The sequence below is a fragment of the Macrotis lagotis genome, chromosome X, assembly GCF_037893015.1.
Source record: "Macrotis lagotis isolate mMagLag1 chromosome X, bilby.v1.9.chrom.fasta, whole genome shotgun sequence".
Lineage (NCBI taxonomy): Eukaryota > Metazoa > Chordata > Mammalia > Peramelemorphia > Peramelidae > Macrotis > Macrotis lagotis.
The window spans coordinates 168,259,727-168,274,497 of NC_133666.1; the positions used below are offsets into that span (position 1 = coordinate 168,259,727).

A 14,771-nucleotide genomic window follows, 5' to 3' on the forward strand; every position below is an offset into this window, starting at 1 on the left:
CTTCTTCTCCCTTTGCCTGAATTGAGAACCCGGGCAAAATTGAGAATTTTACTCTGACACCTTCTAAACTGGGCAGCAGTTTCCTCATCTGTAAAATGATGGGGCTGTACTAGATGGCTGTTAAGATCCTTTCCAATTCTAATCTGTAAGCTTTTGAAATGAATTTGGTTTATAAGGGTTTATTTTTAGTGTTTCCCAAAAGCCCTGGAGATAACTCTAGATGCCCTAAGGGGGTGTTGATTAACCAGGACCATGGGTCAATGATATCTGCTCCTTTAGGATGGTGACTGCATTTGGTCTGTTCTGTGCCAAGCAGGCTATGGGCACCCATTCATTCATTCATTCAACAAACATTTGCTAAACACCTACAACTTTTACTGGGGTTATGAAGAACTCTGTGCTTGGCACTGTAAGGTGGATAGATAAAATAACAAACACATGATACAAATACTTAGTCTGTAGAGCACAATTAAGTGGACCCAACCTGCCTGAAGGGAGTAAGGAGCAAACACTCTTTGGATAAAGCAGGGGATTTAGTACAACACTTCAATTCAAGAAACATTTATTTACTGCCTCTGACATAAATGGGCACAGAGCTTACAGTCATATTTAATACAGAGGACTATAATATTCAGTGCTCTTGGTTTATAAGATAAGGGTATTAGAAACAAAGTAATGTGTGTATATGTGATTTTCAAGTTGTTTTTTTTTTTACTTAATAAAGCAATGGTGAACAAATAAAAAGGATTCTTGCTAACACTCAGCTCTTTCCATCACTCTGTCTTTATAGAATCATTTCACCATCTTGGCACTAATGGCCATTGAGAGGGATGTGTGTGTGTGTGTGTGTGTGTGTGTGTGTGTGTGTGTGTGTATGTGTGTGTGTGTGTCTGTGTATGTGTGTTTTGGGGGGGGTTTCTTGAGGAAAGGACATTTTGTTCTCTAAAAGATGGGTAGGAATTCAGCAGGTGAGGTGAAGCAGGTGAAACTTAAGTGAAGGCAGTAAAGTTCAAGTCACATTCAAGGGACAGGTATATAAACCAGAGAAGGTATTTGAGTTGAGCCCTGAAGAATGAATAAGGTTCAGACAAGTGGATACACTGGGGAAAAGATTTGCAGACTGAGACAGTAAAGTATTAGGTAGTTATATGGGGAATGGTTTCTGACTTGCTTAGAACTTATGAATAGAAATGGAAGAGAACAGCTAGCAAGGTAAAAAGGAACTAGAATGCAATAATAATAGCTACCATTTGTATAGCCATTTAAGGTTTGCAAAGGGTTTTTATGCCTTTCTTGGTCTTGACAATAGTCCTGTGAAGTGGAAGCTATTATTAACCTCATTTTGCACTGGAAGAAACTGAGGCTGAGAGAAATAAAGTGATTTTATTCAGGACTTCCCAATTATTAAGAGTCTGAAATAGGATTTGAACTCAGGTCTTCCTGAGTCTAGTCTCTATCTGCTAAACCCCTTAGCTGTGATGGGTCTTACATGTAAGATCAAGGAATCTGGATTATATCTAGTAGGTGGTGGGAAAGGAATTGCTTTGAAAGAGCCTGGAGGGTTTTTTTTTTCAGGAAGTGAGAGGGGTGCAGCAGAAGGAAGATGATATTGTCAACTCTTTTCAATAAGGAAGATTAATCTGGCATCAGTGTAAGGGATGGTTTAGAGACCATGAGATTACAATAGTCTAGTGGATGGGGATAAATGCCTTGAGTCAAGATATTGGCAGAGCACTGGTCAGATCTGAGAAACATAAGGGGAAGTGGGATCAACAATGTTCAGGCCACAACAATGACTGCCCCCCAAATCAGATTCAGTGGGGAACAAAAGCAAGCACAAGATCCTGGGGCCATGCTTCAGGGGGTCAACTCTTCCCTCTTACTCCAACTCCAAGGGAGGCTGAGTCACTTCCTTCCTTTATATATCAAGCATTTAATAATCATCTAGTGTGTGCTAACACTGTACTAGGTTCTAGGGATGTAAGCACAAAAATGAAACACTTCCTGCCCTCATGTAGCTTATATTCTATTGTATGGAAAGAACATATCCATGTATCACTAAATTCCAAATATAGGGATTCCTGGACCTGTGATTTCTACTGGCTTAGAGAATTTTTGAATGAGGAATATCCCTCTACCAATACAGATTGGAATTGGGAAGTTTTAGAGTTGCTTTCAGAACTAGCATCCTGTTAGAGTAAGGGCTTATACCAAGGTCTTTTTTGAGCAGCCAAGTGGCCCAGCAGTTAGAACACTAGACCTGGAGGAAGAAAGACTCTAGTTATAATCCTTCCTGAAACACTATCTCTTACTCAGGGCAAGTCATTTAACTTTTGTCTGCCTCAGTTTCCTCAACTGTAAAAATGGGAGACTCGAGGATAAAATATTTTTAACTGCTTTGCAAACCTTAAATAAAAATAAACATAAATATACAAAAATAAATATGTTTATCATAAATAAACTATATAAATAAATGCTAGAGACTATTATCATTTTCTGATTCTGAAACCCCTTTCCATCTTATTGTGTAAAGAAAATACATACAAAATAAATACAAAATGCTTTTTTTGGAAGGTAGACTCAGGAAAGACTATTTGTAAAAGTTGGCACCTGAGCTGGACTGTACACATGTCTTTAGTCACTAATGTCTGCAGAGATATAGTGGTGATGGAGGGAAGAGGGATGTCAAGGAGGGAAGGGGAAGGAGTCTGGAAATGCATGGTCCTGGATGGGGTAATTTCTAATTGACTATCCTCCAGGTTCATTGGGACTGATTATAAATCAATTGGGGAATGACTGAACACATTGTGCCATATGACTGCAAAGGGATACTATTGGGCTAAAAGAAATAATGAGTAGGATGATTTCAGAAAAACCTGGGAAGACTCATATGAACTGATGCAAAGAGAAGAAAACAGAACTAGAATACTGTACACAGAAACAACAACACTGTACAGTGATCAACTGTAAATAATTGAACTATTCTCTACAATAAAATGATTCAAGACAATTTCAAAGATCTTATGATGAAATAAGCTATCTCCAGAGAGAACAGACAGAATCTGATGTCATATTGAAGTATAATTTTTTATTTACCTTTTTTCTTCTTTTTGGCAACATGGTTAATATGGAAATACACAAACAAAAATGAAATAAATTTGGTGGTAACTGGTTTTGTAAGCATAAGCCTCCAAAAATGAGTCACATAGGCAGGGGAAAGTCTGACGAGGAATAATGCTTACTGTGAAATATGATTGGAGGGAGTCTTTCAGCTTTGCAGCTCAAAAATCCTGCAATCACTGGCCTGCCTTGGGCTATCAAATTCCACAGTCAGAGAGGCATTCCTCTGAGATAAAGTTAAATGTCTCTATTAAAATGCAGGGACCCTAACTTAAGTCATTATGAGTCATTAACACCTTAGAGGGGATTAGTTGACAAAAATCTGCCGTAGACTGTGTATGTGTGTGGGGGGTGAGGTGGGCCGAGGATGGGCTGAGCAACTCTGCATAGTGAAGAAGAAAGGGGGAAGGGCCCTGAAAGTAAGGAGGGATTATAAAGTTTTAGGGCCTCCTTAGAGACTTCAAGCATTAGGGAGTTGCTTAGAACCCTCAAAGGTTAAAGGACTTGTGCAAGTTAATACAGTCAATAGTTGTCTAGACCTTGAACTAAGATTTCCCTGACTCTAAGGCCAACTGTCTATCACTGGCTCTCAAAATATGTTTTGCAAAAGTCTGGATATGAGGCTAAAACTATTTTCATAATATTACAAAAATGTTTTAATTTCCAGTTGAGAAAATATCAATAGATATATCTCATATATGTTCTTTGAGGGTCCTCAATAATGTTTTAAGAACATGGAAGGTCCTGAGACTGAAAAAAATTTGAGAACCTCTATACTACATCACTCCTCTCTCCTGGAATAGATTATAAATTTCCTGACAGCAGGAACTATGCCTTCTCTTCTTCCTGTGCATCCTCCTCCTTCCCCCAAACACTTGGCCTGAGACTGAGCACACATGAGAGAAGGCCCAGAATGTAGGGAGGGATTCTGGAATCTCCTTCTGCCTGAGGGCTTCAGATATGTAAAGTGAAAAGGGTGAGCTAGACTGTATTCAAGAGGCTTCACCCCACAACTGATGGACTCAGGGAACTTCTGATGTCTTTGCTGCTTCAGGCAGATCTCCCCTTCTCAAGACTCTCCTCCTAGATTTCCCTCCCTGACTTTTGCCAGAATTACCCAGGAGGTTAACCCCCACCCTTTCTCCAGTAATAAAAAAGGGTTCCATCAAGTCTTATGGAATGATTCTTTTTTTTTTTTTTTGCAAGGCAATGGGGTTAAGTGGCTTGCCCAAGGCCACACAGCTAGGTAATTATTAAGTGTCTGAGGCCGGATTTGAACTCAGGTACTCCTGACTCCAAGGCCAGTGCTCTATCCACTGCACCACCTAGCCGCTGAATGATTCCTTTCTTGACCCAAGCAGAGCCTTGGGACAAAGTATTGGTAAGTCCTTGTTCCTTGTGTTCACAGGAGACTTTGGGCCTTCACTCTATCTCATGCAAGTTGATTTAGCACAAAATAAATATAATATTTCTCTACTATGGAGAATAGAATTTTCTGGTATTTAAAAAAATTTAATTATAGAAAACCATGTGAAAAATTAGCCTTTGTTGTGCTCCCCCCCACCAAGTTCCAGAACCAAGACAGTTTCTCAGAAGGGAAGCTTTCCATTTTCTAAATGCTATACCACTGGTCTCATCAGATTTGCTCAAACTTCAGGCATCTCAGACTCTGGCTCCTACCTGCTACATTAAGAAGATTCCATCTCTTTTGCTGCTCTGTCTTCAACCACTGTAAGGACATTCTTTAAGACTTTGGGCTTTTCAGCAGAACCTATAATGGTTCCCCATTGCTCACCACAAGGGTAGGCCAAAGATGGTCTACAAAGATGGCCCATGAACTGGTAACTATACTACCAAGAATGCATGGTGGGTTCCCATTCAAGTACTCTGACTTATCATTTGCCAAAAGGAAAAAAACAGCAACAAGATAATAAAAATAATAATACTTGATGTGTGTGGAGTTTAACAGCTTACAAAGTGTTTTCCATATATTAGTTATTTATTCCTTATAATAACCCTGTGAGGTAGGTGATCGAAGTATTATTATCCCCATTTTACAGATGGGATTCAGAGAAGCAAACCCAAAATTACATAGCTAATAAACATCAGAGGTAGGCTTTGGATACAGACTTCTCAACTCAAATAAATCCAAGACTTCTTCCCCTACTGGAAACCCTGCTACTATCATTTTGAAAAAGGTCTAATAGATCAAGGCTAAAGGTCTAATAGATCAAGGCTACATAGTTTGCGAGACTGTCTATCAACTGCCCCACCAGATCCATCCAGTCTTATTTCCCTTCCTCTTCTCCCTAACACTTACCTACCTAGTCAAGCTGTCCCCTGCAAGACTGTTCTCATTCCTCTCTTATTTACCTTTACTCCTACTGTGTGCCATGATCACACTGCTAGTTAGTAGTAGGACTTAGGTAAGATCTTAGCTTTTCTGCCATCCAGCTGATGGTTCTTTCTGTAGACATTGGCAGCTTCCCTTTCATGATTAACATCCTATAGTTGCTGTGTGTGTGTGTGTGTGTGTGTGTGTGTGTTCTATCTTGTCTCTCCAAACCAGACTAGAAGTTTCTTGAAGGGAAAGACTGTGACTCTTCAGGACCTGAACCTGGATCTGAGTGTTGCTAGATTGAATGGATGATCCTTTATTGAGTCTAATCGCCTCCCAGCAGTGTGTGGAATCCGGTGAACTGACCAGGCTGGTCAGCCCCTAAGACTATGGCTTAGTCTCTATTCTACTCCTTTGCCCCTGGCCCATCACCCTCCCTAGAAGGGCAACTGTGAGTTTATCATTTTTTGTCAAACAATTATCGCTTTAATTTTTGGTCCCCACAAGGCAGGCTCCAGAGTATGTAAAATGAAGCCCTTTCTGGGCCTCCATTTCCTCCTCTATAATATGAAGGAGGGGATTTTCTGTTTGGAAGCAGTCCAGAGATGGAAGTGAAGTCAAGAGGGCATGCTTGGCCAATCCAGAAAGAGAGGAAGTGATTTTTTTTTCCCTGAGAGAGAAGCTAAGAGCTTTAGTCCAGCAGTCAATGTATGGACAGCAGCCACTTTAGGAGAAGCTGGGAATTCAAGGCCTTATCTCACTCTGAACTCCATAGAGGCAATGTGGTAGAGAGGAAAGAGCAGTAGTCTTCCAGTTCTGATGCTGCCACTTACTACCTGTGTGACCTGGACTAAATCATTTGTTTCTCTGGACCTCAGTTTCCTCATATGTTAAATGGCTTCCGAGGTTCCTCCCAGATTCATATGCCTATCTCCCCAGGGCTTAGTGACTGACGAGAAGTTAATGAGAATGGCAGCCAGGCCCTCTGCAGATTGGAAATGCCACCTCATAAACAACTATCAGCCTCACAGCTTTCAATTCTGCAAGCTCCCAGATGGACATCTCCACACCCCCTGCCTGCTGCTGCTTTCATTCCAGATGAATCCTCTGGTCCCCATAAGTGCCCCAAATGTTCATACTCTCCGTTTTTCCCAATCAGATTGCTCTAAAGCAAACCCCATCCAGTCTGGCCCTCCTGCCACTGTGACAGCCTCCTTGCCTTCTCTGTCCTTGCCTTCTCAGCTTCCTCCACTGGGCCTGATGCTGACAGCTGGCAAATCCCTGGACTCAGGTAGTTGGATGCCTGAAAACAAGGAGGTACCACTCTGCTGTCTGTCACAGTCTGTGAGAAAAATGTCAACATCTATGAGGCTCCTCCATCTCTGGCACTCCCTTTCCTGGTCTCTTCCTGCTGGCCCAGTACCTCTTCCCCTACTACCTCCTTCACCAAGGCACACTGACAAGAGCCCCAATTCTACTATGCCTCTTAGGCTGAAGGAAGAAGATAGTAAGAGGGCCCAACAGTACCTCCCACATTCCCTTTCCTGCCTCCCTGATCCCTGTGAAATTTAACTCTTTGCTTTTGTAGAACAAAACTGACTCAGAGGTCTAACTTGGAGACTTCCTGTTTTGAATGCTCTCGGATGGTTCAATTAATCAGTATACCTGTATCAAGAATCTAGCATTTTCAGCCCTATGCTAGTTTACTGAGGCATCTACAAAGCCCATTAGCCTTGTCTCACAATTGTTTCCCACTCCTCCCCTATGTATCACCTTTAGTCCAGGCAAACTGTTCTTCCCACTGTCCCCAGAATCTGACCCATGTTTTTCCATCTCCATATTTACTTAGGCTTTTCTCAAACTGCTTTTCTCACATTCTCCCAACACCCTATCCAACTCTTCTTCATCCTCTGAGTCCTACCTGAAATCCCAGTTCCCTGACCACTCCAGCCCACCTATCTTCCAATTCTGCTGCTGCTGTCAGGACTTACTCATTTGTACCTTCTTTGCAAAACAGGGAAAAAAAAACTATTGTCCTGCCTAAACCTCCTGACCAACCTGCTCCCCCCCCCCCCCCCATTCTCTTCTCTGCCCCTTCATTCTCAGCACTATTCTTTCCCCCCTTGGCCTCTTTCCCCAGCCTCAAATCATTCACTCCACCCTTAGGGAGGCCTCTTAATTCAGTGGTCTGTCGATGACCCTTGTTCCCAGGTGGGTTTTGTTGTTATTATTATTATTCTCCCATGGCTTTGTCTGATTCTCTCCAGAATTTCTTCTGCCTCAGCTAATAGCCATTAAAGTCTAGTACACACCAAGCTCTTGGTAGCCAACCATGAACTGGTTAGGAGTGAGGAGGTCATGCTTTATGGCTTTAATAACAGAGTTACAAAAGGTCTCATAACTTCATTAATGCCTGCAAAATCTACAAGAGGCAACCAATGACAAGAAAATGATGTGCTGTTCTTTGGGGGGTGTGGAAGGAAATGGTAGGGTGATGAGGCTGGCTTATTCACCCTCCCCCAAACTACAAATGGCCCCAAGAGAAAGGATTAACCCATCTAGTGGACATTCATGGCTTTCCACAATCTAGCACCAACCTATTTTTTCTCACTTCACCTCAATTGAAAACTTCATTAATCTCTTAAGAGGTGCAGGCCCTTATTCAAAGTCCTGGGGAATGCAAAATCCAAAAAACCAAAACAATTCTTGACTTCACATATCCTACTTTCTACTAGGGAATTGAGGTAGGGGTGGAGAGATCAATTTGGACAGAGAAAAAAATAGTTACAAAAATTGGATACAATTGGATACAAAGTAATAGAAGAAAGAATATTGATGGCTGGAGGATGGGGGTAAAGAGAAGAACCAAAAAAGGCTTCTGAGCTAAATCTGAAGGGAGTTAATAGTTCCTAGAGGCAAGGGTGAAGAGGGTGACAAGTTTAGACAAAAGCCCTGAGGTGGAGAAAAGAGATGTACAGGGGAACATCGAGTAGCTCTGTGTAACTGGAAAAAAGATTGATTGTGAGGAGTAATACACAATCAGACTGAAGACAGGTGGGAACCAGATTGTGAAAGGTTTTAAAAGTCAAACAGAGGCACTTCTATTTTAACTTGGAGTCCATAGGGAGCTAGTAATGCTGCCTGAGGAGGGGAGTGAACATGGACAGAGTACATCTTTAAAGACTGTACTTTTGGCCACTTTTCTGGGGAAAAATTTAAAGGTCATGTTCATCCCCATGTCTCCATACCTTTTATTCAAGTTTCCTCCAATATCTTTTGCCTCTTCATTATCCTCTCCTTCCTTTTTACCTGTCCAAACCCTATCACCCATCCTATAAGGCCCAGGATAATCAGAAGTGAATGTTTTCTCCTTCTCAGATCTTAAGGATACTTAGTATGCAGAACACTCACTAAAATGATAAACATATATATCATTGCCTGATACTGTTATTGAATTGTATATATTTCCCCTGCTTGATTTTCAGGGAAGGGCCTGATTATCCCACAATCTTGGAGCCATGGCATGTCTAAGCTGGAAGGGGACATCAGAAAGCACTTTCCTGAAACCCTTCCTTTTACATGGAAGCAAATTAAAAGCCCAGAAAGGCAGGGGTGACTTACTCAAGCCCCTTTATTTTACAGATGAGTTTTGGTTAAATGGATAGGTTAAAAGACTTGTCCTAAGCCATAAAGCTAGTCACTGACAGAACCAGGGCTGGATAGGAACTGATCTAAGGATTTCCACGATGGTCCCTGGTCTTCTCCACAGACCCCCCCCCCCCCCCGATCCAAACACACAGCACCTAGAAGAGGTGCAAAACAAATTTGAGAAAAGAACTGAATCTGCATTTGTGTCCCTCAACCTCCTAATTACTGTGAGAGTGTGTTAGGCATGGGTGAAGGTGCTATTAGAGGTCTCTGTCAAATCTGAGCTGGAACCAGGTCTTTCTGACAGTAAGTTCTACATGCTAAACATCCTCCCTCTTCTCCAAACCACCTCGAGTGGGGGAAGGAATGGCATCTTGGGCACAGCTCTGGCGCAAAACTGGTGCTGATGATAACACCCCAGGTCCTGAGAGTGTTTTCTTGTGTTTCTTAGTATTTTTTGGTCGGGGTAGGGAAGAGGTTGAGTGTATCAGTTGTGGATTTGAGAGGGATTTGTCTCTATCTCTTGCTTTGGTGGCCTGGGGTGGGCTAAAGGAAAGGAGTAGAGAAGGCTGATATTCTCTGGTCTTTCTGGTCCAGAATGTTTGTTGTGTTGTGTTGTGTTTGTTTTTTAATTTAGAGTCTGTGTCAGACCCTTTCCCTGGCACCCCTGAGGGAAGGATGGCCAGCTCTCGATGCAATCAGTTCACTGAAAATTTGAAGAGCTTTTCAATAGTCCTTGGTCCCTCCAAGTCCCTATGCAAGCAAGCCGCATGTCTATCCAAGTGCACCATTGTGCAGGCTCGCTTCCGCTGAGTAGGTATAAACAAGGTCATCTGCAAGTCTAAACCCACCGTCGGCGAGCCCCCTCCTCCCTCCCGCGGCCCTCAGCCCTCAGCCCGGAGCTGAAGCAGGGTGCTCCGGCCCACCCCCCCCGCCCCGCATAGTTTTGCAGATCGCTCTCGGGCGAGCAGAGCCGAGCCAACATGTCGGCTTCCCCGCGCTCCGCCGCAGCCGGCGTTCCGAGCCGTTCTCGGGCTGGCACCCCCGCGCGGCGGCCCGGCCCGCTCTGCGCTCGCAGGCTGGGGCCGGAGGGCAGGTGCGGCGCCCGGGGTGGCCGGCGCCCCTCGGGCCCGACGCGCGGCTCCCCGAGCGGGCAGGCCGGCGCCCCCGCCCCCCAGTCCCGTGCGTACGAATGCGCGTGTTTATTTTGCAATTAAGCCCGGCAGCCGAGTGGAAGGAGAGGTCCTTTGTTCGGGGGCCGGCGCGGGGAGAGGAGCGAGGTACGCTCGGGGCGGCCGCGGCCCCTCCCCCCTCCTCCCGGAACGTTCTCGGCGCCCCCCCCCGCACCCCGCCACCTCAGCCCGAGCCGCGGCTCTTTTGCCCGGGTCCCGCGCGCCGCTCCCGCAGCACGAACCCCGTGATTGCCCATCCATCAGGGGCAGACAGAGCGCGCTCCGCCCCGAGCCCCCTCCCCCCGCGTCTCCAGTCCTCGCACCCGGTCCCCGGGGCTCCCGCAGAAGCCAACGAGCCGGGGCACGCCGCGCGCGGCACGGAGCTTTCCGCGCCCCCCTGCCACCCCGGGGCCCGGGGGGAAGGGCGAGCCGCAGACCCCCGCACGCACAGCCGCGCAGCTCCGCGGGCCATCGGGCGGAGGGCGCGGCGGAGCGCGGCCCGGGGGGCCGAGGCCCGGGGGCCCCACTCGTGCGCCGCCCGGGCGGCTGCCGGAGGCTGAGTCGCAGCCGCTTCGCTCCCCTCCCGCTGAGCGGCTCGGGTCATGCGGCGGGGCCCCAGGGCAGGAGGGGGAGCGGGGGGCCCGCCGCCCCGCCGGGCCCCTCGCCCTCTCAGCCCCGGGACTTCCCGGGGCAGCGGCTCACAGCCGTCCCACCCACCCGCCCACCCGGGAGCGCGGTACCTGGGTCCCCGGAGCAGTCCCCGCCGCGCTCCTCTTTCCTTTCCCCGGAACTGATGTGAGGGTTGGTGGAGAACATGAGGGGTATGTTCTTACAGGGAGGGGGAGCAAGAGGACTGGGCTCCTGGGGCCTCCCAGGGGGCGCAGAGCAATCTGCCTCGATCCGGGTGGCTTTTCATGTCCCGTGGGCAAATCTGATGACCTTCCTCCCTTCGCAGCGCCCCTCCCACCTTCCCCGGGCTCGCTCTCTCCCCCGCACGAGTCCCCTTCAGTCTCTCCACCCTGCCTCTCTCACCCACACCGGCTTCCTCCCGCTCTTTTGTCCGCCTCCCCGAACCCTGACCCCCGTGGTCTCTGGGTCCCGCGCCTGTCCGGTCCTGGGCGCTCGCCTGCCCGCCCCTGGCGTTCCTGCTTGTTTGGTCGATCCCTTTCGCGCGGCCCCGAAGTGTGAATGCCAATTAGGGGGCAGGAGGATGTGTATCTGAGATGTGCAAACACAAAAGGCAGGAAATAAAAGTCATCTCCCACCGAAGAGGAGAGGTAACCATGGCTACCTGGGACCTCATTTAAAACGGTGCCGGCCGCGGGCGAAAAGGCACCACTTCCCATTGTCAGAGACGCTTACGCGAGGCTTTGAAAATGCTAAGCCCCCTGGAAACCGTCTGGGGAGTCGGAAAACGAAAATGAGGAAGGGGAAAAATAGAAATGATATTTATTTCTGTTTGTGTGAGAGTCTGGAGAACCTCCTCCTCCTCCCCTTGATCTTCACCCCCCCCTCCGCCTTTTCCGTTCTTTTCCTCCTTCATTTCCCTCTGCTCGTCCTCCTCTTCCCAGCTATTTTTCACTCCATGCAAAAGAAGAAAATATCTTCAAAAGAAAACAAAAATCGGGAGGGAGGAGGAGGAGGAGGTAGCCAGAAGTGGCTTGATGGGTTCCAGTAGTCCAGACAGACAGAAGGACCAATAGACACAAGGTCAGGTGTCTGGGGAAACCAGCCAGGAAGGGCTGTGGCTGGGCGAGGGCTGAGTGGGGGGCCGTTAGGAGGGCCAAGCTGCGGGAGGAAATGTAGAGGGCAGTAGCAACAAAACCTAGGGATGCAGGCTTTTCCCCAGCAGATGCCTCCCCCTCTGGAGGGCAATTCTCAAGGGCAAGAAATAGATTTCCCTGAACTTGTGCACTAAGCAAACTGGTGAGACTTGAGGAAGAAGGTGGTGGGGAGGAGATAGTTGGGGGGGGGGGGTCCTTAGGGCACTGCTTAAGCCCTTTTTTATCTTTCAACCTAAAATAATAACTGGCATTTAGATAGAACTTAAAGGTTTGCAAAGCACTGTACATACATAGTTTCTGAGCCTCACAACAAACCCTGTGAGAAACCATAGGTATTGTTTTTCAAATGAGGCAACTGAGGCCAAGAGAGGTTACTTGTCTTGCCCATGATTACACAACTAGCAAATATCAGAGATGAGACGGAAACTCAGGTATTTCTTACTCCAAAGTCTATATGCTAGCCACCAAGTCATTCTATCTTTGCCTGGAATGTATTAATACAATCTTTCTTTTCCCTTTTTCATGTAATCAAACTTCCTCCAAAAAATTTCTGACTGAACATTCCCCTTACAGTTCACTCATCCATCAGCTCTCACATTCTTAACTGCTTTTGGACACCACTCAATGTACTTTAATTAGCAAGCAACTTTGCATCTCTCTGCGTTTACTGTGTTTATCTTGCTTCCTCCTCTAAGGTGGAGCTTTCTCCTGAGCAAGAAATGGCTGGGGGTCTTCTTCACTACATTCAAATCTACCAAGCACTACCTGATTTGAGTCATCATATAGTGAGTGTTCAAAAGGAATTTAATGATGGTGGAGGTGGTTTATCTTTCTTACAAACTTTTAAGGGGTAGGGATATTAGAGAATTTGAGGTACAGAGAGGATAAAGTATCTTGAGTACTAAAATGTGAGTTAAAGAGCAAGAGTATGCCAAATTATTGTTTTATAACAATTAGATGTCAACTCCCACAAAACCTGGGAATGGGTTGGGGGAGATAGGAAAGGGGAAAGGGGAAGAAGAGAGTAAGACAAGGGAATTGCCTGAAACAGTAGAGAGAGAAAATGTGTGTGTGTGTGTGTGTGTGTGTGTGTGTGTGTGTGTGTGTGTGTGTGTGTGTGTGTAAGGCTAACCCTTGAGTGTCCTGATAAGATTTGAATTTCAGACAGAAAAAAAAAATCCAGGTTGCTTTCTGGTTCCAGTGCCTGAGCTTAGATAAATGAGATAGGCAGCTTCATGTGGAACTTATGGAAGACAACTTGTTCATTCAGAGAAAAAAAATGATACTTTTAAATTTGGAAGAGGAAAGAGACAGGGCCCATACATACATACATACATTGGTATATGGAACTTGAGGTGAGGAAACTCCATTTACCAATGCAGTTGAGCATCTTATAGTCTTGGGGAATTTCCTGGAACACAGAAATGTTAAGTGATTTCTTCTGGGTCACAAAGTCAGTATTTGAATCCAAGTCTTTCCAATTTTCAGGCTGTTTCTTAAACTATATAAATGTGCATAATTTCCCAGATATTCTATTCTCCTTGGCTAAGAGGTGTTAATTTTATGTTAGGTCCCTGAGTATTACCATGGAAATAGAAAACCACTAATATAACACACAGAGATACAATTTTTAAACTTTGCCTACAATTAACAATTGCTTTCCTTTTCCCAGTTGCTCCTGTCTCCCTGGGTTACTTTCTTTAGTTAGGTAGGATTTGGGTGGGAAGCCAAGTGACAAATTTTCTTTTTGATTTCTGTTAATGTTCTATCATATCATTTGCACCAAAACTATCCCCATTTTTGGTCTTTCAGAGTCATAAGAAAGACAAAAAGATGACTGTGACATGAGATCACCAGTTTTCCAAAAGTTCTGTCTAGATGGGACAAATGTTCAAATCTGTTCAAAATTATCAGCTCTCTCTCTCTCTCTCTCTCTCTCTCTCTCTCTCTCTCTCTCAGCAATCAATGCTACTTTTTGTCAGCCTTAGGTGAGTCCATAGGATCAAAGATCAATCTGTTATTTTTTTCTTTTTTTAGGGTTTTTTTGCAAGGCAATGGGGTTAAGTGGCTTGCCCAAGGCCACACAGCTAGGTAATTATTAAGTGTCTGAGGCGGGATTTGAACTCAGGTACTTCTGACTCCATGGATAGTGCTCTATCCACTGTGCCACCTAGCCGCCCCTCAAAGATCAATCTGGAAGGGACCAATGTCACTAACTAGTCTTATCCTCTCATCCCCTTCTTTTATATCTGGTAACCAAGGCCTAGGGAGATTTAATTGCCCAAGATCCCACAGGTGTCCGGTTATTAGACTCTAGAACTAGTACTCTTTCTCACAGCACTAAGTGGGTCTAAGTGTTCTCATTTTCTATGCACTCCTCTAAAATTCTCTGAATTTCTTGAGGTCTCCTAACCTCATGGTCATCCATTTGGGGGGGGGGGGGCAAGGAAATGAGATTAAGTGACTCACCCAAGATCACACAATTATGTAAGTATCTGAGGTGGATTTGAACACAGGTCCTCCTGATTACACATCTGGGGCTTTATCCCCTGTACTACCCACCTACCCCTAGGATCATCCTTTAATTCTTGGTTCTTTCTCCCCACTCGAACATACCCAGTCTCTATTCATGGCAAATCTTGATAATTCTACCTCCAAGTTTCTCAAATCTATGGTTCTCTATTCCTCACAGTTGCCACCCCATTTTAA

The 14,771-nt window shown here is 45.5% G+C and overlaps 1 protein-coding gene across 8 annotated transcripts in view; it reads right to left on the minus strand.

The window, feature by feature from the left end:
- RAI1 (retinoic acid induced 1) overlaps positions 1–14,771 on the minus strand; it is a 294,145-nt gene that overhangs the window by 93,442 nt on the left and 185,932 nt on the right. Inside the window, exon 1 of one of the 8 annotated variants that reach the window (XM_074208583.1) lies at positions 11,019–11,306. The exons of the other annotated variants lie outside the window; for them this stretch is intronic. The gene's annotated coding sequence lies outside the window, so the exon portion shown is untranslated. Of the gene's footprint in view, positions 1–11,018; positions 11,307–14,771 lie in introns of those variants that run through there. 8 annotated transcript variants of the gene reach the window in all.